This window comes from Oreochromis niloticus, linkage group LG1 (assembly GCF_001858045.2).
Source record: "Oreochromis niloticus isolate F11D_XX linkage group LG1, O_niloticus_UMD_NMBU, whole genome shotgun sequence".
Classification (NCBI taxonomy): Eukaryota; Metazoa; Chordata; class Actinopteri; order Cichliformes; family Cichlidae; genus Oreochromis; species Oreochromis niloticus.
The window spans coordinates 33,482,500-33,507,308 of NC_031965.2; the positions used below are offsets into that span (position 1 = coordinate 33,482,500).

General features: G+C 38.4%; 1 long non-coding RNA gene across 1 annotated transcript; it reads right to left on the reverse strand.

Moving 5' to 3' along the window:
* Positions 1 to 834: 834 nt before the first annotated feature.
* Positions 835 to 24,508, reverse strand: LOC112847085 (uncharacterized). The gene is made up of 3 exons (XR_003220412.1): positions 24,444 to 24,508; positions 22,444 to 22,562; positions 835 to 975 (listed from the first exon to the last, which is right to left on the reverse strand). It is a non-coding gene; the product is annotated as an uncharacterized LOC112847085 (long non-coding RNA).
* Between the last annotated feature and the right edge of the window lie 301 nt (positions 24,509 to 24,809).

The following is a 24,809-nucleotide window of genomic DNA, read 5'->3' on the forward strand; positions in this document are numbered from 1 at the left end:
AGCTGAGGGAAGCATAACTGGAATAGATGCTGGTGAAATTATTTATATGTTAAGGTATATGTTCACTTTGCTTTGTCCTTTGCTTTATCATATACTTAACTATAACCTTGACCTTTCCAACTTGTCTTATTTAATCAGACAAAGAAGTCTCTTAACAAGCAGTAGGTGGTGAAAAGTTTAGTTGGCAATAGTTAATTTAGCTGTCACAGCCAATGGATATATACACATTCATCTGTCTTCCACTGCTGCTGTTCACTGCGTCGATACATCAATGTGGCTGTAAAGGTTGGATGAAGCATGACCCCCCCTATATATTTGGTTGAATATGTGGACAGACACAGGCAAGCAGTCTTTTCTACTGTAATTTTTCTAATCCACTCTGAGTGCAGATTTGTACACACAGATGTCTGTTTGAACCCACACATAACACTAGTGAACTGCATAAATGTAAATCAGAACCGGATGCACATTTATGCATCCATGATTAACTAATTTTCCAGCTGTCCTATTTTTTAGAAACATCAATTTATCAGTGATAAATTATACTATAATATACAAAAGAACTTTCAATCCAAAATAGTTTCAGTAACAACACTATTACTAAAATGAAACTCCACTTACTACATAAATGATATAATGATACATGTAAATGCGGCTAATTAATTAAAAAAAAAGAAATCAAGATCCTAAACTGAAGATATGGAAAAATAAAAATGAAATATTATTAGGAGAAGACATACTGCTTCGTAGTCCTGCAGGAGGAGTCCCAGCTAGGACGGTCAGGAAAGAAGTGACTACAAGCTTCAGGCCACAAAACAGAGTTACTGACCTTCAAGTAAAAGTAAAGCCGTTACATCAGACTGAGCTGCCGGCTGTGTTGTCTTCAATTCTGGAAAAGGATGAGAACCTGGAGGTTTTGGAGCTGATCGAGGCGCACAGCACAGGTTTCTCTGGGGATGGATCATAAGCAGTCTCCTGCAGAGTTCGGAGATCAAAGCCAACCAATTATAACAGAACTTAAACCTCTGTATTCACACTGTGCACTGGATGACTATGACTTTATTACCAAGTTTCACAACTATGTCTATGTCTATGCATTTTCCTGACAAATACAGAGGCTCATTTAGATTTTCTCAGCCAAATTCTCAGAGTAAAAAAAAGGCATTTGTCTAAATAATGGCGTGGGTTAAAATCATTGACCTGTACTGATTGTGGGTGTAAATGCTAATCTTTTATTCATCTTCAGCTCTTGATGAATGTGATGAATAGGATGCCGTTTGGTCTATTCATCATATAAGGTCACTTGATTTCATTTATTTGGCAAAATGCTAATTCTACCCACATATTTCAAAAAGAGTTCTTCAAGCAGGCGTTTGACGAAAGCTATCATGTATTGAATAGATGGAGCCCTTCATTGCTCAGTATATTGAAGTGGACTGTGTCAATAAAGGTCAGGTGTTTCAGTGAAATGCATTCAGGTGCCAAGAAGTTATCCATCAAACAAGAGACAGATGTGGCATGCATGGTTAATGAAGGCAGACCAGCTATCACATGTATCACTGAGCTGTGTGTATGCTGATGGATGGGAGCCACTCCTGTAAAAAGCCTTGTTGTTAATAAAAAATGATATTATTGCAAAATAGACCAAAAAAATGCAAAATAAATATTGGTTAAACTGCATGATTATGTTTATTTTCCTTATTTTCATCAATTTGAGGTTTGACATACTGACCTGTTCTTCTTTTGCATGGATTGGCCACGAGCTAATATGAAGTAATTCCTCTAAAGCATGCAGAGATGAGTCATGATTACAGAGCTGATTTTTGACTGTGTGTTTTGTTTGATTCACATTGAGACAAAATAAACAATAAAAATCTACTAAATTACTGCCCAGCTTGTGGTCTAAGGTAGCACTTGATTGAATGAGATGCCATCTGGAAAGCAAAGAGCCTTCCATTGATGTTTATCTGGGAGGATATTGGAACAGGAATGGCTTCTGTATTATTTGATTCTGTGACTGAGCCATGTTTTTCCTGTTATAGTAAAATTGCATTTCCTGCAACTGATTATTTTATCAAAATCTTGCTTTTTAAAATCGGACAATACATTTTCAGTTTCTGAATTCACATCTACATTTCCCGCAACATTCGGGAGGCCAGCATCGCCATGGATATCCGTCAGATTCATAAAAAGATGTAGACATGTAGACTATACGTCTCTCCCTATAGAGTGTGTGGCCATCAAACTGCTTGTCTACTGGAAGCTTCTTTGTTATTTCTACCTGCAATATGCACCTGCCTATTCTTTTGATGCCTTTCACGCAAACATACTTGTTATTAACAGAAATCCTGTGGTTTCACACTTGTGGTGAAGACTGCTGTGTATGACACAGCCTTGAATAATGTTGATTATTAAGTGACAGGAGCTAAATCCTCACACACTGGCTCATGTTTCTGCAACTTCTATCTCTTCTGTCTGTTACTTGTGTGACAGATAAAAAATAAATAAATTAAAAAAATTAAAAAAAAAAAGAGCAGTTGCCGGACCAGAAGAGAAAATAAATCTGCATACGTATAAAAAAAAAGAGAGAAAAAAGAGAGAGATAGAATGTGCTGTGCTCCTACTGTGTTTTATTAATAATTCATTGCAAGAATCTGATCAACTGGCTCGTCCTCAGGCTTTTTTTTCAGGTATTTTCAAATTTAATATTTTATATAAAGAGCTCTCTAAACAGTGAAAATCTACTATAATATTGATGATAGGGTTGGTACTCATCAAGCATCTTTGTGAACAATTGGCAATAACATCAGCCACTCCCTAAAAAATAAGGAAGAAGCACATAGAAGTGTGCAAATAAACTGAGGCAGATGAGGTGATCATATGTGGAGCGATCTCTGTCGTGTCTCTGAGCCATTCATGAGACGTTTGTGCAGTGTTATGGGGGTATATTACCATGATAGGTTAGGCTGCTGCTACCAGGGAGTGGCTATAGTCCCACAGGGGGTGTGCAACAACATTAATGTGGATGGTATGTGTCATGTGGTAGTATCCACATATATGCCAGATTCCCCAGCAGACACTGCACAGTAAATTTCACACTGCATTCCAAACATGCATATAGAAATGTGGTAAGCAAACTACAACAGCACAATTAGGGTTATAGACTCACTTGGCAGTCTGTTTCACTTACTATTTTTTCGCAACCACAGCTTATCAGCACACTTTATGGATGACTTAAATAATCTGACAGCCGCTAAAAGCATTCACTTTTCTGTCACTGCTGCAGCTTTTCACAAACACCGAGAGACTCCTATCTCCTATGACAAACCTGCTATGTTAGACCGAGTCACTCACCTCAGCTCAATTTAACAGGTGCTATGAAACCTCTGAGTTCTTACTCCGAGTTCAGTTGAGTAAAGCTCTGCAGGCTGTTAAAGAGTTTGTTTTTACTTTAATTACTTTTTGTTGTCTTCTCTTCCTCCTGCTCGTTCTTGGCTTTCCAAGTGTTTGAGCTAAAGCTAGCTCCTCCATGAGCCTCTGCTAACATGCCTACTACAGCTGCAAACAATACATTTTAAAAAGCTCAACTTTTACTCTGAAGGCAAATGGTCTCCATTTCCAGTTCGCACCATGTGTATCACAGCTTCAGTATCACTTGGCGAGTAGTTTCCAAGTGTCTGCAGATAAGCAGACAGAGTCTTCTATACACACTACTGATGAGCATGGCAAACTGCTCATTGCCAAACAAATTCCAAGGAGCTTTTTGATTCTGCATCCTTGTGCTTCTTTGCAAACAGTTTCACCTAGCAACTCCCAGCAACCATTTGCCAACCTGTCGCAGACCACATACTTTTCCCTAGCTGTCCGTGGTTGCCAGATGGTTTAGGCCTATGCAACTAGGCTCGTTGTTCCTGATATCTGATCCAAATATCAGTTCAATAAGGAATTCTTCATATATAGAATTCAATTAAGGTATTTGGCGATTTGACTCCAACAGTCCATTAAAGCAGAATGGAATCCCAGCAGTGATAGGTATTAGGTCATGACCTCCTGAAGTCTACATGCTGGTGGTGGAGATGAAGATAGAGGCTTTGAAGGAGCCTGAGTCACATGGAGAGCTGTAAATGGAGAGAAGGTGGGTTGCACGAAGGCGTTTGCAAGGGAGAATGACAGATGAGCAATGAGATTTAAAGTACACAGAGTGGAGGCTTTTATGGCCTGAAGAAGTCGGATAGAAAGATTATTGGACTACAACACTGATGTCACCAATGAGCCCGCCAACGTGGGAAAGTGCAAGTGATGTAAAGCATAGATTAGTTCAATTCAATTTTATGTATATAGCACCCAATCACAACAACAGTTGCCTCAGTCAGAAACTGAATATGTAACTCTTATCACTCTGATAAAAAAAATGGACTGTTATTCCATGTAAAATACTATGAAAGCACAGCAGTATGTGGACTTACAACTATGCAATCTTTCCAAGCCAGCCCCATTAGCTTTCCAAGGAGCTGTGCTTTTCTTTTTGTAGTTTTTTAGAATTCTACAAAAGCAAAAATCTTACAAACCAAATTACAAGAAAAACTGAATAAAACATTACCTGAGCTAATCTTGTAGTGTCCTTTTCAGATAAGGGACTGAACATACTAGAAAAACTAAAAAATGCAAACATCTTTTTTTATCTACTCACACAGTCCACAGTGCTTTTATGCTTGAGAAAACAAATGCTGCTTTTATGCTTCAAAAAAGGGATCAATCTAGGCCAATCCTTACTGTGGTATGCCTTTAATTTGGGGGATCCCAATTCTCTCAGTGTCTGTATTCATTTGTCTCAGTGAAATACCATCTCCAACTGGGACTAACTGCAGATGCAGTTATTCTGGCACTGTGCCTTACTCTTCATCATGCTGGTAGAGCTCAATTTAAATTAACTTGACTGCGGTATATTTGGCCTGTTGGTGGCTTTTAGATTAGAGAGCTGGACTGGTGAGAATGTTGCCAATTAGAATCCGCAGATCAGCTACACAAATTTAAGTAGAGAAAACAAATGCTCCCTCATTTTCCTCACATACTGTCATTAAAGTGTCCAAATTAAAGGGGGATAACCTTCTCTGTTGCTTAAAACTAAGAGTCTAATTGCATTATTGCAAAGAGCTTAATTGCCTTTTGTCTCCACATCATCAATATGTGAAAAAATGGAAATTTGCCCACCAGTATTTTAATTTCAAGCTATTTAATGCCCTCAAAAGACAAAGGAAAACAGCTTGCTCTGCTCAAAATTCAGTGTTAAACTCCAGAAAGAAGAAAATTTGTCACTGAACTCATGTGATTCTTCTCCATCAACACCAGGGATCAAAACACAAGGATCTAAAACTGCCCTGTATCCTCTTTTGTCAAACACAGGCCTGCTACACATAAAACACAGGTTGTTAAAATCATTATATTATGGTGCACCCATTAAATACAGCATGAACCACTATGTAAGGGCTCCTTATTATCAGGATCTTTTTCAGAATAAAAGTAAGGATGATGATCCAAGTCCCACTCAGTCAACGCTCTTTTGAAAACTGGGTCACTATGTTTGCACTAGCTGTGGTGTGCAGCCTCTACTGCTTAGTATGTGTTTTATTGAAGATTCAAAGTGTAGCTCTTGCTTAAAGACTTATCCTCTGTTGGTGTTTCTCTGACCATGTTAAAAGGGAATTGAAAAAAAAATCTGTGCTGTGGAAATATATTTGGTGCTACAAGAGAAGTGTGAATGATTCAAAACACAAAATCTGATGTTGTAGCACCAGTTTTTATCCATTGTGTATAGTGCAAGGTTTCTTTTTTTTAAAGGTACTTGCTGTATGGGTTGTTTCCAGCACCTTGGAGAATTTGTCACGGTTCGTCCTAGCTTGCTGTCTTGTTGTAAAGCTGAACTGGTGGATCTCAATCAGAAACTTTTGGGGATGACTGCATGCCTCCTTGGTGGTAGCAGGCTGTCTAAAATTATCCATCCATCTTCATCCACTTATCCATTTCAGTGTTCTGAGGTGGGGGTTTGAGCCTATCCCAGCCGTCGTACAGAAAGAGGCAGAATACACACTGCACAGGTCACCAACACCTATATACTGTAAGTGAGTTGACAGTGTTAACAACTGCACCAAAGTGCTATTGTCTACATTTAATTTTTCATACCAATTTAATTTTAGTGTATTTTAATGTTATTATTTTTATGACTTTTATCATCCATTAAAATTAATTGTTAAAAAAAATAAATGGCTTGTTTTTGTATGTCAAGTCAAGTTTTGCAAGTCTAATTGTGGTTTCACATTGCACTATTGGAATCAGCAGCAGCTGATCGTGATGACAGTTTTACTGCCCGGAGCAAGGCCTGTAATCCCAGAGGAGCTACGGGGGAGACAACGAGGCTTCAGAGGTCGAGCAAAGTAAACATCTAAGTGGAGGAAATATAAATCACCTGTTCCAGCTATCATCATAGGGAATGTGAGGTCTTCGGACAATAAGATGAACAAACTCTGTTAGGTGATTAAGACCCAGAGGAAATATTTTAGTAGTTTAATGTGTTTCATGGAGACAATGCTACTGTACATTCACGCTTCTTCAGGACTTTTCAGGAGAACTTGGATGTTAATATGAGCAGTAACAAAAGGTGTGAAGGGATTGCGGTAGCTATGATTGAAAAACAGTGTAATCTCAGTTACTCTGATGGAACATGCCTGTGGCCTGAAAATGGACCCAAAATGACCCCACTAGGTTTGTGTATCAGGCATTTTTGTACTCTCAAAATTATTTTCTATAGATGAACCCACCGTGAAGTCTAATGTGTCTTATCAACTTAATGTTACAATTAATTTTTTTTTAAAATGTATAAAAAAAAGCCTACAAAGAACAAAATCTTAAAGAACAGCTTAGATTCTGCTTGTCATCTCCTCTGTCGTCTAAATTCTTGTCATTTTGCGTGATCTAAATCTGTACAGGGGTGAAAATATTGTGTACTTCAAAATCTCATTTATGAAACATCCAAATAACATTTAAGACTCCTTCAAACTACATTTAGGACAGTTAATCATTTTGTAATATTTTAATGAGTAAATAAAGACTTTTTAAGGACTTGCAGATATCCCGAGTAACAGATAAAACATCGCACATCATATTTATATACATATGAGAACTAACGTGTGTCAAAAGAAAAAAAAAAGGCAAATAGAACTTTGACTAAAATAGGAAGCGCAGTTCAAAATAATTTTACAGGTTAATAAGGTGTATTTGTACAACTCTCTATTTAGTCCTGTTAACACTCAAAGATCTTTACACAATGCTCGCACAACATCACAACAATGTGTGTGACAAGTACTGTTTGTGTTTCGTTGACATTTAGTAATGTGTCCTACAGGACATAGCTGGATTTATGATCAGCACCAGGCCACAGAGGTAAAAACCTATCAATGTAAGACTACCTGAAGCAGTAATTACAACATCATTCATTGCTTTTTTTTGCACGTCTTATGTTCCATTTTAAAATCAGGCCCACTTTGCCTTATTGAATCCTTTTGCTGTGCTGAATTCAGTTATTTTTAGAGATGCCAGTCCTTAACATAAAGTAAAGCATTTTGTAATGAAGCCACTATTCCCAAAAGCCTTAAACCTTCATTATGGCTCATACATAAGTCAACCAAATAACCTAATTTCTTTCTATATTGAGGTAACACTAGGCTTGATGGCTCCACTTCTGATACTGCTCTAAGCTCAGTAGCATTTTTGTTGTCTGCCAAAAAAGCTAATTTAACCTCAGTTAGAGTGACCAGATCCAGTCCCTCAGCAGTCTGACGCTAATGTTTAATGGCATCATAAAGTCTTGTCTGGCCTGACAGCTTTCCAGGGAAAGACAGTCAAGTAAACAGCCAAAAGTCAATGCTGGCCTGAAGCATCCTGGGTACACAGGCTTCATTAATGTAAGACCACCACTCTTCTAAGTGAAAGAAATGAGCCACTGGGTAGGACAGATGCCCAGCAGGGAAATGCTTCCTTCTATCTGTGCTTAATCCAGTTTGTGACTGAAATGGCTATAGGTTCAGAGCATTTCATGCCCAAGAAATGAAGCTATTTGTGATGGCATCATTTTTATGCTCCTCACCTTTTGCCATCAATGTGGACAACACAAATAATTATCAAGAATGCACAGAAGTTTCACTAGAAGTCTGTAGAGAAGCAAAGTGCTGTAGTCAGTCAGGATCTCACTTCTGTTGAAAAGTTGTTATTAAGGGGCCTCATAAGAAGCTTCTCAGACCTGCTGGGACTTGAAGAACCTTGTCTCTCCTTCACCAAAGCTTAGAAGACACACTTCACTCACTGTAAAACCAAGCACTCAGGTCGAGATTAAAGTAGGGAAGAAAGATGAGAAGGAACATAGCTGCAGATTCTTAACAGCACTCCCTGATGGAGGCAGACTACAGCAGCGATGGGAACAGAAGAACAACCCCGATTCAGCTACCAGTCTGCATTTCAATCTTATTTAACACACTGGAAATACCCTTTTCCCTCTTATTCTAACATTTTCTTTTATGTTAGCCACATACATCTGTAAAAGTTCATTGCATCACACAGATTAGCATACTCATATTCATCTGAGGACAGTTCAGCCTCTGAGACACATTTGTTATCACAGCAAGCTTATTCTTAGTTTTGCATTACTTTATTGTTCCCCCGACTTTTCCTTCAAAGAGCTTGTCCACTTGTATTTTAGTCAGTTATTTTCTGTATTTTATTGAATGGCAATTCCAGACCCAGAGAAAATGTATGAACTTGATGTTTTTTCAGTCAAAGATAGGTATATAGGAAAATAGTCCTTGATTGCTGCCACGGCCCCTTTCAGCATCACTGATTTGTTGACTTCTGAAGTTTCTGTAAAAGGGGAAAAATTGCCTTCTCCAATCTTACTTATTCAGGATTATGCTCGTTTGTGACTTTTTGTTGCAAATGAACATAATCACACTGACTGGGAACAGTGTGCAATGGTAAATGGACTAGAGATGTTCTTGGCGACTAATTTCAGAGTCCATTAAACTGGAGAAAAAATATAAAACTAATAGACTAGTGTAAAAGTAAGAAAACAATGAGAAAACACTCAAAATTAAGAGCAATTAAACTGGGCTAGTTAAACTGTTAGTACTGTATGTACTTATTTTGTATACATATAAGACCCCTTTAAGAGCCAGAAACACATTCTTCAATAATCTAATTATATTTGAAATGTTGCTAAAATATGTGGCACGTACACAACACAACAGACACATTATGTCAGTTTACTTAGAAACAGCCAACATTACATACCCTTCATTTTATACATTAAAAGCTTCAGAACTGTCCTGGTTTGTCTAATTTTTCACTACAGGTTGGAATCCCTAAAGAGTCCACGATATCATCAGAAATCTTAATTCATAAAATGATACGATTTCAATGTTAAACATTTTTCCATATGCCGAGTATTACAATACCATAAACTGCAATACATTATTACCCCTTTTTTTTCGCTACAAACTATACCCCAACTTTCAGTTGAGCGTCTTTAACACTGTGTGTGTCTCACATGGTGGTCAGCAACACTGGAGCAAAACAAGGGACCATCTTCTCCACTTTCCTATTCATCCTCTACAACACAGACTTCAGCTGCTGCACCGACACCTGCCATCTTCAGAGGTTTTCTGATGACTCTGCGGTGGTTAGATGCATCTGCTGGGATGATGAGACGATGAGGCTGTGGTGGACTCCTCTATCATATGGTGCAAGCACAATCATCTGCAGCTCAACGTAACAAAGACCAAGGACATGATTGTGGATCCTGTTTCAATCCAGGGAGTTGATGTGGATATGGTGGAGGACCATAAATACCTCAGAGTACACTGACAATAAACTAGACTGGGTTAAAAACAACTGCACTGTACAGGAAGGGCCTGAGCAGTGTCTATTTTATGAGACGGCTGAAGTCTTTTAATCTGTTGGACAATGCTCAGGATTTTCTATGAGCCTGTTGTGGGCAGTACCATACTGTCTGCTGTTGCATGCTGGGGCAGCAGGCTGAGGGTTGTGGATGCCAATAAACTGATCCGCATAGCCAGTAAAAATGCGGAGGTGGAGCTGGACTCTCTAAAGGTGGTGTCAGAGAGGTAGATGTCATTTAAGCTAAAGACAATGCTGGACAATATTCTCCCGACCACTCCATGACGTGCTGGCCAGTCACAGGAGCATGTTCAGTGCGAGACTGAGATTACCCAAATGCACCACTGAACGACACAGAAAATCATTCGTGCCTGCGGCCATCTCTCTGTACAACTCCTCCATCTAAAAGCACAAGCACACACTGCAGTAGTTGCACACCGTTAATATCTGCACAGTCTGTACAGAGAAAATAACAAAGTCGGGACGATAAGAGGGGCCCCTCAATTACAACTTTATCTATATTTAATTGTGTGTAATATATTGAGATATTTATATATTAGAGCTATTTTGCAATAATTTGGAAAATATTGTAATATTTGATTGGTACTTTAACTTGTTAGTTACTGTTCTAACTGTCTTGGAACAACTGTGACCACATAATGTCTTCTGGGATTAATAAAGTATTCTGATTCTGATGAGTTTTATCCAATAAGATAAAGCTTCCAGTCTTTTGCTGGTTGTCAAGCAGACAGCCTACTTTTTTCCTATAGGCATTTTGATTACAGTCCAGCGGTCACAAATATCAAATGAAGAGTTAACTGTTACAAAAATAATACATTTTTTGGTCGATGATGGTCTTCCGACCTATCCGGAAAACTTTCCTCCCTCTTTACCCACTGGCAGCTCAAATAAACACTGACCACTGACACCGACATCCCACACACAGCTTAAAATGGAACTAGTTAAACTGGCAACAGATCTTGGACTTCACTACTATGCCAGTGTTCCTGCTCCATTCATTAAAAAAATAATAATAATAATACAATTGATTTTTTAAAGGCTTTGTAAGACCTCGATTTAAAAACAAAATTTTACACGAAAAAATAATAATTACTTAGTGAGGTATGCAAATATTCAACAGTTTACTAATCCCTACAAAACTCTAATTTATGTTTTTCTTTGTCACACATAATAGCAAAGTGAGTGTCGTTGGCTTTTTCGACTTAGTTCGACAAGGCGGGGTATCTGAGGATGTGAATTTGATTTGCAGTTTGAACAATTTACAGTGTATTATTATTTACTGTCATATTACATTCAGCCATAGTGCTAAAAAAATTACACTTTAGTTGTAGTCTAATCTGCATTACCATGAATAATTTCCTCCCAACTGTATAATAAATGTAGAGTTACATGAATGTAGAGTTACACGTAGAGTTGCATACTCATACAAGACCACTACCAATGCATAACAGTGCTTAATGAGCACTTAAAGGCAGGCAGCAGCAGTGAGGGAATACTGAAGCATAATAGTTTTTTCTGCAGGGTCATAACCGAGTCATTGACAGCTGCCCTTTGTCGATACTGGCCGACCTGGAGATTACTAAACCAGTTTCTGTTTTTGTCTACAGGAGCAGCCCGTGTGGATTTGGTAGATTAAAATGGGAACACATGTAAACTTAAATCTTGCACTAGGCAGTAAGTTAGGATTCTTCACCTATAGTTTACATTGATATGACAGCTTGATAGAATAATACTAGAGTAAAAACAAACAAACAAAAAAAAAATCTGCCTGATCGCATAAACTTTTCTCATATTCTGCATCCGATTGCAAGTAGGTGCTGTTACTGGCTGACAAGTGGTTGACATGCAACATCATCAACCTCTGAACAACCACATTTAATCTCAAGGTGACTGCACAGGTTATCTGTTGGGAGGCAACTTGTCAAACAATTTTAGTCCGATTCAGATTGACCACAAACTCTCTCAGCCAGATTGGCAAAGGTTTTCAAATAATGGTTGTCTAATTTATAAAGTCTGACATTAATTACAATTTCTCTTTGCAGCTGCAGACTTGTGGAGTAGAGTCTGCTGTTTGGTATTCTGATTATATTCCTATATGCCAAAAGCAAGATTACAAAGTGTCTGTGTCATTTTGCAGTTAAATAACTGTTCTGCAGCAAAGTCACCCGTCTGCACACCATGTCTAGATATGCCAAGATTTTTGTTAATAGGTCTTTGGGAGTAACCTTGTTGATGCAAAAATTCTATTTCTTGCCTGTCTAACTGTTACCGTTGGCATATTTCATGGATTTGACTAACAAAATGGTAACAAATTGTGTTTATGCAACAGGCTGTGCCTAGTGTCCCAAAAGATATCATTTAAATCTGTTTTTTTCCTACAATTTCTGTTTTGTGTAGACACAACACTAGTTCATCCCCTTAGGTGCCCATTTTAATGTTTGAATGTGTCATAAGTCGGTCAGTGTTAAGTGGCTTAACAAACAAACACAAAACATTCTAAAAATAGGCACAGAAAGCTTAGAGAAATATTGCTTAATACCAGTTTTAAAAATTACAAGAAAGTCTGGCTCTCTGGAAGCAATATGTAAAGAAATTAGGGTTGGCTCAGGTTGCAGAGTACTGTAGTTAATATCAATTTGTGTTTAATGTAAATTTCCGTGTATGTTGATGACAACAGGTTTGCAACTTTCACCGAAGTATCACAGTATTATCTTTGCATTATCACAAATAGATTGCATGTATTTACAAAATTGCTCCCATTCAGTCGAAAACTAACAGCAGACTTATCATCACCTTATCTTATTGATTGCAAGTTCTTACACACAGTCACAATAATTTTGATTGTGCCGTGGTCTTCAACCATTGTTTTCCTTAGTGTGACTGTAGCATTAGGAGAACTCTTAACAAGAACCTTCTGTTACAACCTAATATTCGTAATTGTAGTCAACAGCCAATGTGACAGTGTAGTTAACTCTGACGCAAACAGCACGCCCAATCTGATCCCAAAAGTGCCCAATGGGACTGAGGTCAGCATTGCAGGCAAGATATTTCATCCTTTACTCTCTGAAATTCTGAAGGTAGTCTCTGATAAACCCAGCTCTGTAAAGGCAAGCACTGTCATCTTGCAGGACAGAGTTCGGTTCCAGACTGTGGACATATGGGATTACAGCTGGTTGCCGGATCTCATCTCAATATCTAACTACACTGAGATTACCTCCAATGATGTCAAGCCTTGTTTTTCCAGTGAGGGACATGTCGCCTCACACCATGATACTGCCTGCACTAAACTCTGTTACCCTATTGTTCCAGCAATCAGGATAGAGTTCTCTACATCTCCTTCAACCTTTGGATGCAAATGCCATAGGCAGAATCTGGAGTCATTGCTAAACGGCCCTAATCAGGTGCCAGTCAGGACTCTAACTGTCGGCACCTGATTGTCTACGGTACCAGAAGGTCAAAACAAGATTCAATAGTAGAATAAGCTGTTTTGGTACAGACAGGTAAGTTTTTATGGGTGCAACCCACATACTCAGATGTGGTACTGTTTAATGGGAAATGAACAGTCTTTCCAATGCCACAAATAATTTTTAAAAGAATGAGTATTACTTTAATAAACACAACTTAAAGCATTTGCCAGTTATTTTTTGTCATTTAATAAGAAAAACTGTATTTTAATCTAGAGGAAATAAAACTCACTCACAAAAAACAATTTTTCATGGTTTATTCCTTTGGTGAGCACCAAGATTTTCTATACACAGGAAAACCCCTGTGTATGCTAATAATATTTCTACCAGAGAAATTTAGCATCCGGATTATCAGACTTAGGATTTTTTAAATGACTCACTGATACCCTGGAGGACAGTGATTCCTAAAGTGTGGGCCATGGAGGAACTAACTAATGACAACTTTAAGAACTAATGAACATTTAAGAACTGTGCACCAGGAGCTTCATGCTACAAGTTTTCATTATCAAGTCAGCTCCTGTTGGTGTAATGTGGTTACCCAGTATTTTGTCTATTTTTTGTGTTTCTTACAAGCGGCAAAGAAGCAGCTATCAGGTGGCAGAGGCTTGTTAACAGGAAATCATCCTAAATAAGCAAATAGTGATCAAAATGAATGCACAAAAACACAATGAAGGAATTACTTTATGTTGAGCTCATGTTATAATCGGCTTGGGTGGATTTTTAGATTTTGAAACTGGGCCGTGGCAGTCTTGGGAATGTCTGCTGTAGGAAATGATGGCAAAAAATTGTCACTGAAATTCTTACATCAACCACCATAACAGACACAACCAATACCTAATGGTTTACACTGAAAGACTGGGAAAGAAAACCAGATGGGGAAGAAAGAAAAGCTTATATTCGAAAGTAAAGTTTTCTGAGAGGGTACTTACTCACTGCTGATTAGAATACTGTTTGCATTTCAGTCTTAATTATTGAATGTGACTTCCTGTAGTGAGCAGATTTCCTGCTGTATCAGTGCCCATACCTGAATTTAATTTGGCCAAACAGGGTAAATCAATGGCATCTCAGTTAGAAATATTGGACTGCAATCCTCTTATCGGGCTCAAACTTCTGATTTAATAAGACAGGTGCTTGTGTACATATAAATTTGCTTCGGTGCAGCTTTGAGCAAATATTCAGACAGTTGATCTTAAAAATCACTTTTGATCTCATAGTGAAAACGCAGCCAGCATTAGCTCATGGTCACACAGTATGTCACTGATAACATGTTTTTCTGGTTGATCTCTTAGAGGACAATCCCTCGGGCCTCTTCTGATGTCCCTCTGACACTATCTGCTATACTGCAGTCAGACAAGCACACTACATGACTAGGAAATCAACCAGGAGAGACCATTTTCCCCCACTGATAACATCTCACTGCAGCTTTTCTTCTCACCATAGCATTCAGCAACCGCTATTCAGTACTTCATCCTATTCATTCACGTTCCACAGAGGATAGGAGACAGACAGAGTGTGTGCCACATGCATGTAAAAGCAGATCATTGTGAGACTCATCTGATAATCCACTGAGGGACATGTCTGGTTCTGTAGTACTACAACAGTTAATAATGTATATTGGTAGAACTGGATAAAGGTTCAAAACCAAGCTGACATGTGGTAGCAATAAAGGGAAATTATAACTCTGTAAGACTCTGTACAACTGTCTTGCTTTGAGCCTAGCTCAGGTACGGGCAACATTTTTCTCTGCATGGCCAAACCTGGTGTGCACCTACCTAGAAATGTAACTACAGGTTGCGTCAACGCAGCCCACAACTATTATGATTGGCCAGTTCAGTAGCATAGATCCTTCTGTGCAATTCCAGCTACTTTTCTGCCATATTTTTTGAATTTCTCAGTGAGAGAATAACACATAAAGAATAATAATCACAGCATCAATGTAAGCACTCATAAATGTCAGCAAATTGGGACATTGTTGAAACTGTCAGAATGGATGTACGGGAAAGTAAAAAGAAGTGGAAAAAGAAGAGAAATAAATACGTTTTCCCCTGACAAAAAATGAAAAATGACTTACAAAGACTGGGGACCCAGGAAGGAAAAACGTTCCCGCATTTCAGTCGTTTTCTATCATGTCTGGCACCGCACACAAATCACCAAGACACGTCTGCAAGGTAATAAACCCATAATAGACCAGAACTCATGGCATAATCACTCCAAACAAATGGTCACCAATGTGAGGTTAGGTAATGTCAAACCCTAAAAAGTCTGGAATGGCTGGAACGGTTCTGAAGTGGCTTTGCTCGTAATAAGAAAATAGGCTTCTGCAAAACTGGCTAACAAAACACTGGTTATCAGCTGCAGAAAGATAAATGTGACCTTGACCATGCATTTAAGTAAAGCCTATGAGGTTATCACTGTGTGCAAATTTCACTGAAATCTGAACAATACTCTAGGAGGCTTAGTGATTCTTGTGAACTGTAGACAGAGGCACAATGGCATCAGCTCATTGGTCCTCTGGCTGGATGAGCTAATCATAAGTTACAAGCCTGGGTGTTACTCAGTGACCTCGGTAATTTAATATAAAACAGGAAGGGGATAAAAATCACTCTTGCCTTCAACGATCTGATTACTTTCAAGAACTTTAAAAAAAAACCCCACAAAACAGCAACAACTTATCTAAAGCTCCGCTGTGAGGCTCACAACCAGTGTGAGGACAGGATAGCGACTTTAGCTTCTCCAACTTATTTCCCAGTCACACTTAAAAGTGAGTTGTTTAAAGTTCTTTTAATGATTTGCAAAACATTAAATGGCTTAGCCCCAACCCATTTTGTAGAGCTACTAATCCCAGCTCGTATCCCAAGGTCCTCCAATACTCCCCTGCTGCTCTCGCACCACAAACCCCATAAACAAGCTGGTGGCGAAGGCTTTTCTGATTAAACACTCAAACCTGGAATGCTTCACCATCTCATGTTAAAAAGCCACATTTTAACATTTTGTTGTGCTTTCTAAAGTATACCAAAAACAAACAAATTCAATTTCTTCCAAGTCCATCCACAACTTTTAACATCATCTTTTTGTCCAATTAATGAAACCGCTCTATGAACCACACTTTGCAAAACTTTAAATGAAATACAGATAAATCAGCTGAATAACTAACTACCCAGATCAGCCAATTATCAGTTATCAATGTCAAATATTTTTTGTTTTCACATTATTTTGTACTAGCTAAATGCTTAAAAATTGGGATGAAGAGCTGAAACAACCATTAAATGTTTCAAGATTCAAGATTAACCATCTTCCTGCAAAAGTGGGAATAAATAACTACCAAGACAAAACAAATAAAATAACAATACAACACAACTTTATTTATATAGCACATTTAAAACCAAAGGTATACCAAAGTGCTTCACAATAATACAATAGATCAAAATAAATGTATATAAAAGGCTTTAACAAAATACAAAACAAGCACTAGCACTAACACTAACAGATGGGAAGCACTAATTAGACCAGAAGTGTGGGCTAAATAAAGTAGGTATCAGACCTCAATTCAGAGATAGGGTCAGTCCACACATATAAAATATCAACTAGGAGGCTAACCAAAGATATAATAATAATATTAAAATAGATGAGATGAGGGCACTAGCTAGTCGGGAATGCCAGATTAAATAAGTAAGTTTTCAACCGTGATTTGAAAGAATGGATAGAGTCCAAGGAACGAATAGTAGCAGAACGAATTAGGTGCAGCTGAGACAAAAGCACGATCGCCTCTGGTCCTCAGGCGAGACCTAGGTTGCACCAAGAATAATTGACCTGATGATCTTAGTGCTCGACTAGGAGTATACAAGCTGAGAAGGTCAGTGAGATAGCTAGGCGCAATATTATTTATGATTTTCAAAGTAAGCAACAAGATTTTAAAATCAATACGATATTTGATGGGTAGCCAATGCAAGTCAGGAAGAACTGGAGTGATAGAAGCAAACTTTCCAGTTCCAGTTAGGAGGCGAGTTGCAGCATTTTGAACAAGCTGTAATCTGTGAAGAGGGCCAGATTGGAGACCAAAGTAAAGGGATTTGTAGTAGTCTAATCTGGAGGTCACAAAAGGATGGGTACGTTTTTCAAGATCCTTGCGCAGCACATAATGCTTAGCTTAAAAAAAAAAAAAAAAACACAACATATCAGTATCTCTGATAAACATTTCTTAGGCTCTGTAACGGATGCTCACGTTACTTCTGTAGTTACCATTGGAACCACTGGAAGCACATGCACAGATAAAGGTTTCTGGAAAATATCAAACCTGGAGAGGGTGGGGGGGGGGGAGAAGTTGGAAGAGAAGGTTATCAGCTCTGTGGTCTTATGGTCTGACACAGGCTGATGTTATTTGACAAGTGCTGCCAGAGCTCCAGGAGTCTCAGTGTAAAGTACCAGCTTTTTTCCTCTGATTATTTCTAAACTTAAGAAGGTGCTGCTGCTCATTCCTGACAATGCTGAGAACTCAACGTGTCTTTACCACTCAGAGCACCGACTTCTGGAAGTTAAAAATATTTTAACTTTTAAAAAAAGGAGTGCTGCAAACAGGATTTCACTAATCGCAGAGCAACAGCAGGAGCCACAACTAGACTTTCCACAGAAGCATGTTTTAACCATTCAAAAAAAAAGATGTTAGTGGAAGCAGCTTTTTTTTAAACATTTGGGTTCCGTGACCCTGTCACTCTCCTCTCTGCAGACCCTCCCTTTCAAACACATGTAAACTGTCTATCTCATCTCTAACCAACACTCATCCCTTTGTACATCAGCATGTTTATTCATGACACGACTCTCACTGTGGCACATCAAGAGGTTGCTTGAGGAAGAGTGGCGGGGTGCTGTGAATTTCCACGTTGACAACATGTCAAAGGAAGACAGACACAAAGGAATAAAAAATGCCCAAATTCAATTGCTGCACAACGCTTGGGATCGTGATATAAAATGAACAGAACAGTCAAAGCATTAGACTCGATATGTGCATCGGAGGTACATACAAATCACCTCATCCAGGTGACGGCTGGAGTACTACACATTTCATAAAAATAAACACACTCTATTCTCCGTCGCTGATTCACAGAGACAAGCCTACATAAAAAGACAAAGCAGATCAAAGACTTGCAGAGCAACAATGTCACATCCTGTAGACAAATATGGCAAACCTTGGGACTATACTGCCTGTGGCAGTGCATGCTATCTGTAGCTTAAAGCTATGAAATCTTGCCTTAATTTGCCAAAGGTGGGCAGAGCAGGAGGCAGAACATACAGAGAGGGAAGACATGTGACTCACTGTGGGGTTTCAGCTCCTGCTTCTATGTTAGGCTTGTGTTTGAACATGAAGAGCTGAGGAAATAGCTCCACTTCTGCAACGCTAATGGGGCCTAAGGTTAGACATGTTGAATAAGTAATATGGGGAAAGTAACACCACCATGGCCAAGGAGTGTCTTCTAAGCCTTTATACATAATTCAATCCAAAAAGGAAAAAGAGGCTCTTTTCTGCAGCAGAAGGTGCTGTCAGGTTGTTGCATATTTTCTAATTCAGCCAACTTTGTCAGTGGCAGAAAGCAATATTCTATTTTCTAACAAAGGGAAGAATGTTGAATAGTAAATTTCAATCTCTGAAAAAAAGAGGCCAGTTGAGGATAAAAGATACCAATTCTGCCTGAATGTGTGCGTGAGTGGCGGGGGTGTTTTGGCTCTAAGGAGGATGGCCGGCTCGCTGAGTCTGATGTAGTGCTACTGTATTGCTACTGAAGGATTTACAATAATGTCACAGCCAAGTCTGAGAAGCACAGTAAGAGGGGAAATTTAATGCAGAATCTTATTATTATACTGACATAAACATATGCGCAGATGCACGGCCCACGCACACACAAATGCGTGCACACACAAAGACACACAAAGAGTGGAATTATTGCGGTGTGAAGCTATTTGAATTTAGAGCATATCTAATCTTTATATCATCCGAAATATGAACCACTGACTTCACTGCCATAGAGAGTGGGCAGTTTGCTGTGCACAAACACACGCACACACTATCACGCCCCGAAAACACTCATACTGACATATAAATATATATCTATATATACGACATGGACAAATATGTAACAAATGCTTGTGGAGTGTCTAACAAAAATGAGCTGTTGAAAATCCTGCTGTTAATGGACTATACTTCTCAAAAATTTTGGAATGCTGCACACAGGAAATGGTGCTTCACTTTTGAAGAAAGCAAAGAAAAGTCCTCAAACATCATCATCATTCACATCATTCACACCCCTTCAGTTAATTGGGTCTTAATCCTTCCATCACACAACCATAATCCCAGATCAAAATACCTTTACAGGTCAAAGGCCCGGACTTCTGCACAGCAATAAAGTCGAGAGGACACTTAAGACCAGCGTGATTAGACTCTAAACTTTAAGGTCTGGTGCAGGTACATATATTAGGGAGCCAAAAAAGACCCCACAATTCAAGGCTGTGCAGTTTATGGACTACCAGAGTTACATTTGATCTGCCAAATGTCCGGCACTAAAGCCTAATATTCAGTCACCACCATAGAGTATCTTTAACCCTGTTTGATCTTCTGTGCCCTAGTGAGTCCACAGAGAAACACATGCTCTATCAGATTTTGAGTATTTTCAACATAAAGCCGGTTCAGCATTGCAACAGGGATTTAGTGTGAAACTTCCACTTCATGTCATTCACAGCATGCAAGCAGCCAGTCAGCAGGTTTACAGCTGAGTAAATTCAACACTTTGTTGCAAGACACTGAATTTGAATTTGAATAGAGGTGCAGTGATACAGAAATTTTACAAATAACAGGAATACAGAGTGGGACGCAGAGGTTTTGAGACTTTTTTGATCTGTGTTAGTAAGCTGAGGCATCACATTTATTATCATCAAATACTGTATGTCAGTTTTCATCTTAACCCTTCACCTCCCACTGCAGATTCAGCCTTTTCATTCCTTTTTCTTAAATTCCTTCATACTGACTCGACACAGCTGGCAGTTTTGTTTTAAATAGTTACCGAATTATTATAAGGGGAGAAACTTTGTTGCCATTTGTTGTTCTAGTATGGATGGCATAAACAGTTAAATATACTTACATAACTTAATGCCATATATATTTAAAAAATAACTGAATATCTCAAGAAATAAATCTAGAGATTTTCTAAATGAAGAACGTCATAAATGATATAATGCCATGGTTCTCAAAGTGGCATATTTCTGAGTGGGCTGTAGCTGTTGCCTGCTGGGGCACACGTTAGTGGTCGGTAACAACACAGCATCTCAAAAACAGCAGCTAACTGGCGTTGCATTACATTAATATATTAGAATAATAATTTGTTTAACCAACATGTCTTTCGAGGGCTGGCTAGTGAGAGCTTCAGCATTTATAACAACCCCATTTCCAGGTCCAGGCCTCTTCTGTGCTAGATGAGGTGCTCATCGTTTTTGCGTACTGCTGTGCTTTGTCCCTTGTTATCTGCACAGACACAAGTCCCCAAAAAACGATTCAGTTGCCATTCTGCCCCTAGAGTTTTTATTAGAACTATTTATGTGTTGCACTTTAAGCTCAGTTTTTAAGAACTCACAGCATACCACAAAACCCCTTTGTCCTTGATTATTTTAGCACTTCAATCCAAACCACATAGCAGCATATAAATGACAAACCTGGTGTTCATTTTGGTAAAGTTTGGCCAGTTTTCCATGTCTTATTTGCGCCATACAATGGCATCTGTCTCTGCTCATCAGATGCTCTCAACATGGACTATCACTGAGAACAATTGAACCCTCATCCTGATGTGTTAATACAACCACAGCTATCTACTTAAACTGCAGGTAACACATCATTACACAGTACACCAACTAGACAAACTTTATAAACCCTCAATTGTTTTTTAATTTTCATCAATAGTTCGCATCCATCAGTTAAAAGCACTACTTTTCATTTTAGTTGTTTTAGAAATACTTCAGTCAGAACATATATATCAGATATATCATCTTCAGATGTCTGCTAGCTAGATAAATGTCTACATAGATGTCTACTAGCTTTAAACTGTGCAATCACTTCGAGTGAGACTGCCTAAGTCATTATAATAAAAGGTAAAAATACATAAATGAAGATGTAAACAAAACAAAACAACAAACATTTCAACAAGTTCACTGAACTCATTCATTTATCCTCCTTTTTTCCCCATTTTACTTTTTATTTCTGCATGGATGTATTTTAAGGATTTTTTTAATCTTTCCAAATGTTTGTCGTTTTGCTGGCACTAAAAAAGTTAAACTAAAATGAAAGTCTGGGCACAAAAATCAGAACGGAAGGAAGAAAATGTGACACATTCAAGGTCTTTTAAACAGTGAACACTCAAACTGGGTTAGAAATCAAAGGTTTTATTTGGACCCTCCAAAACATCCAAGAGACCTTGGTGATATCTCGGTGATATCTGTGAAGTGTTTTCTTTTCTAGGGCTACATAACAAAATTCAAACTCTGCATAGTAATGCCAGGACTTCCTGAGCTAACTAGTCATAACAACAAGCCTATTCTAAGTAGTATATTTAACATTTCTTCTCACCAAAAGATTGACTTTTTACTTAATTTGCTCCAAAAACGCTCATATTTGTAGAGATGCTGCAACAGGGATTTTCAAATTTGTCTTATGTAACCCCTGCACTACATCTAAGGGTAGGTAGTAGAATTGAAACCTGCCTTTCGTGAAAAAGTGTATACATGCAGTGCAACCTCAGGTAAAAAAAAAGAAAAAAAGAGGTACTTTCTATCAGCACTAACTCTATAAAACATTAAGCGATAAGATTTATGGCGGTTCAGTCTCTTTAAAGATTATACACAGATCCTTTCCTATATTCAGACTTTGTAATTGTCCTTAGCTGTAGCCAGTTTACTTGTATGTCATAAATCTGAAATCAGTTGTATTTCAAGTTCTGGCAAGGAAAGCAAAATGACTGTAGTAACTGGGTGATTGTCCTACCATAGAACTCCTGCCAAACAGAGGTCTGTCTTCTTTCTGAAGATTGGTAACTTGCCATCACTAGAGATAAGCCAGAGTCCAAGGTCCAAGACACAGTATCCTTGAGAAGTCTCAAAAACCTAGCACAGACACCAACAAGACTGTTATTGTGGGTATTATTGCAGAGTATATATTGAATAGTAAATTGATAAGCACCCAAAACTCAGCAGCATTGTAATGAAAATAGATATTTAATCAGTTTTGTTTATTGGGATTTCATTTCTTCATATTATTAATAAATGATCAGAAATAGGAAATGTTCAGATTTCTATTTTAAATAAAACTGACTTGTCACGAATCAATCATTCTTATGTGTGAAGTGACCACTCAAATTGTGCCACAGGGAAACCCGTGTATGGCCATAAGCTAATGTGGTTCCCAAACTTTTTTGGCCAGGCCCCCCTTTTTTACAAGAAAAATGTTCGCGCCCCCCCCACGCACAAACACATCCTCCAACCACACACACCCATATTTTGTTTACAAACTCCATTGCGGTTTATTTCACACCTCAAACATTTACTAAACAATTAAGCAAATACAAGTAAACGGCAATAAATTACAGGTAGTAATAAAATATACTACTAACTCGTTTACGCTACGTCCACACCTACACGGGTATTTTTGAAAACGCAGCTGTTTCTATGCGTTTGGGCCTAAAACTCCTTTTTTGCGTTTATGTGTGGACGAGGAATACAGAGTTCGTTACGCAACGTCAAAGGTATGTGCCTCTTTTCACGTCACGCTGTGCGCCACGTTATTGTTTACATGAGATGAATTGCAGAATGGCAGATAGAGACAAAATACTGTTACTGTTACTATCTTCAGGTTTTACACGCTTATATATACACACGCAGTTACTGTCCCTCCATTTAGAAAGGCAGAGGCGTCATGGTGTAATTATTTTACGCGTAGTTGTTTTTTTTCCTGTGTAATAATTTTCAACATTGCTATCAATACATTTTTCAAAAAATTCCTCTCTGTGCAAAATGGGTTCAAAAACAAAAACAGCTGTGGGATACTGTTTGTCCGTGATTTGAACCGGGGGAACAAATTACGGCAGGATCAGCCTGATATTATTTGTATCCCGCTGTAACTTTACTGTATAAAAAGCTAACATGTCCAAAATGTCAGGAGTAGTCATTACAAGAAGTATTTGTGAACTAAAAATCAAGAATGTGGGATACTGTTTGTCCGTGATTTGGAGAGCCCGGCGCTGCTCCCGACGCAGGGAAAACTAATTCTGCAGGGGAGACCTACCTTGGCACTTGTGCAGGTGAAGCCAAAGGGAAGATATGCTTCACCATATTTTCTAGTCTTTGGCTTGGAAGGAAGTTGGTTTGGAAACATATTTGGCGATGCTTCATCTCCTGCTTTGCGTTTGTGTGGGAGCCCCGTCAAAAACCTGTCCATTAGCAGTGTCCAAGCGCTCTTTTTTTTTTTAACTTTTCATACCGCGCCCCCCTGCAATGGCTCTGCGCCCCCCCCTAGGGGCGGGCCCCACACTTTGGGAACCTCTGAGCTAATCAATAACCCTCAACATGACACTGCAGTTCAATTAGCCATTAAATGAGTAAACTCTTTTTCATTTTAATTCTGAATTTAAAACGTAAACCATAGAAATTGTACACAGAATACATCTATCATGAACTCAGGAATAGTACAAAATGCACGTTAAAATACCATAAATATCAAAAATGTACATACAAATAAAAATATCATTTAAGTGATTATACGCAATGTCTTTTACATATTTTCTTATGGATGAATAAAATCATCATTTAGGCTTTAAGCAAGCAGAATACTTTTCTTACAGCTAAGCATACAGCACCATTAGACATTGCAGCAGCGTTCAAAAATTTTACCTGTAATATCTTGACAGTAAAATTTCATAGGTGTATTATTTAGGTCACACAGTTGCTATGCAATGCATTAAAACATCTATTTAGACACAAATGAATCACCTTTTCAAAATGTTTACACCCTCTTCCCGCATCAGACCTAAAAAGTTTTCACCAACCGAATTTCGTTGGTCTTGTTAGGCTGAGTGGGCGGGACTTTACGCATTTCATCCAACAGGAACTTTTTCCTTCTCTGACCAATCAGACACCAAATTCGACTTGACAGTCAATGATTGACCAACCACAAAATAATCGAAAATAAAAGAACACTTTATGGAATTTGTTTCTCCAGTGTATTATTTATATAAATATATATATAAAATGTAACACTGACACGAATGCCCTCTTTTATGCAAGGACACGCATCCTGAAACACAAAGCCTCAGAGCCTAAGAGCTGCATCATTACCAAACAAAATACCTTGTATGT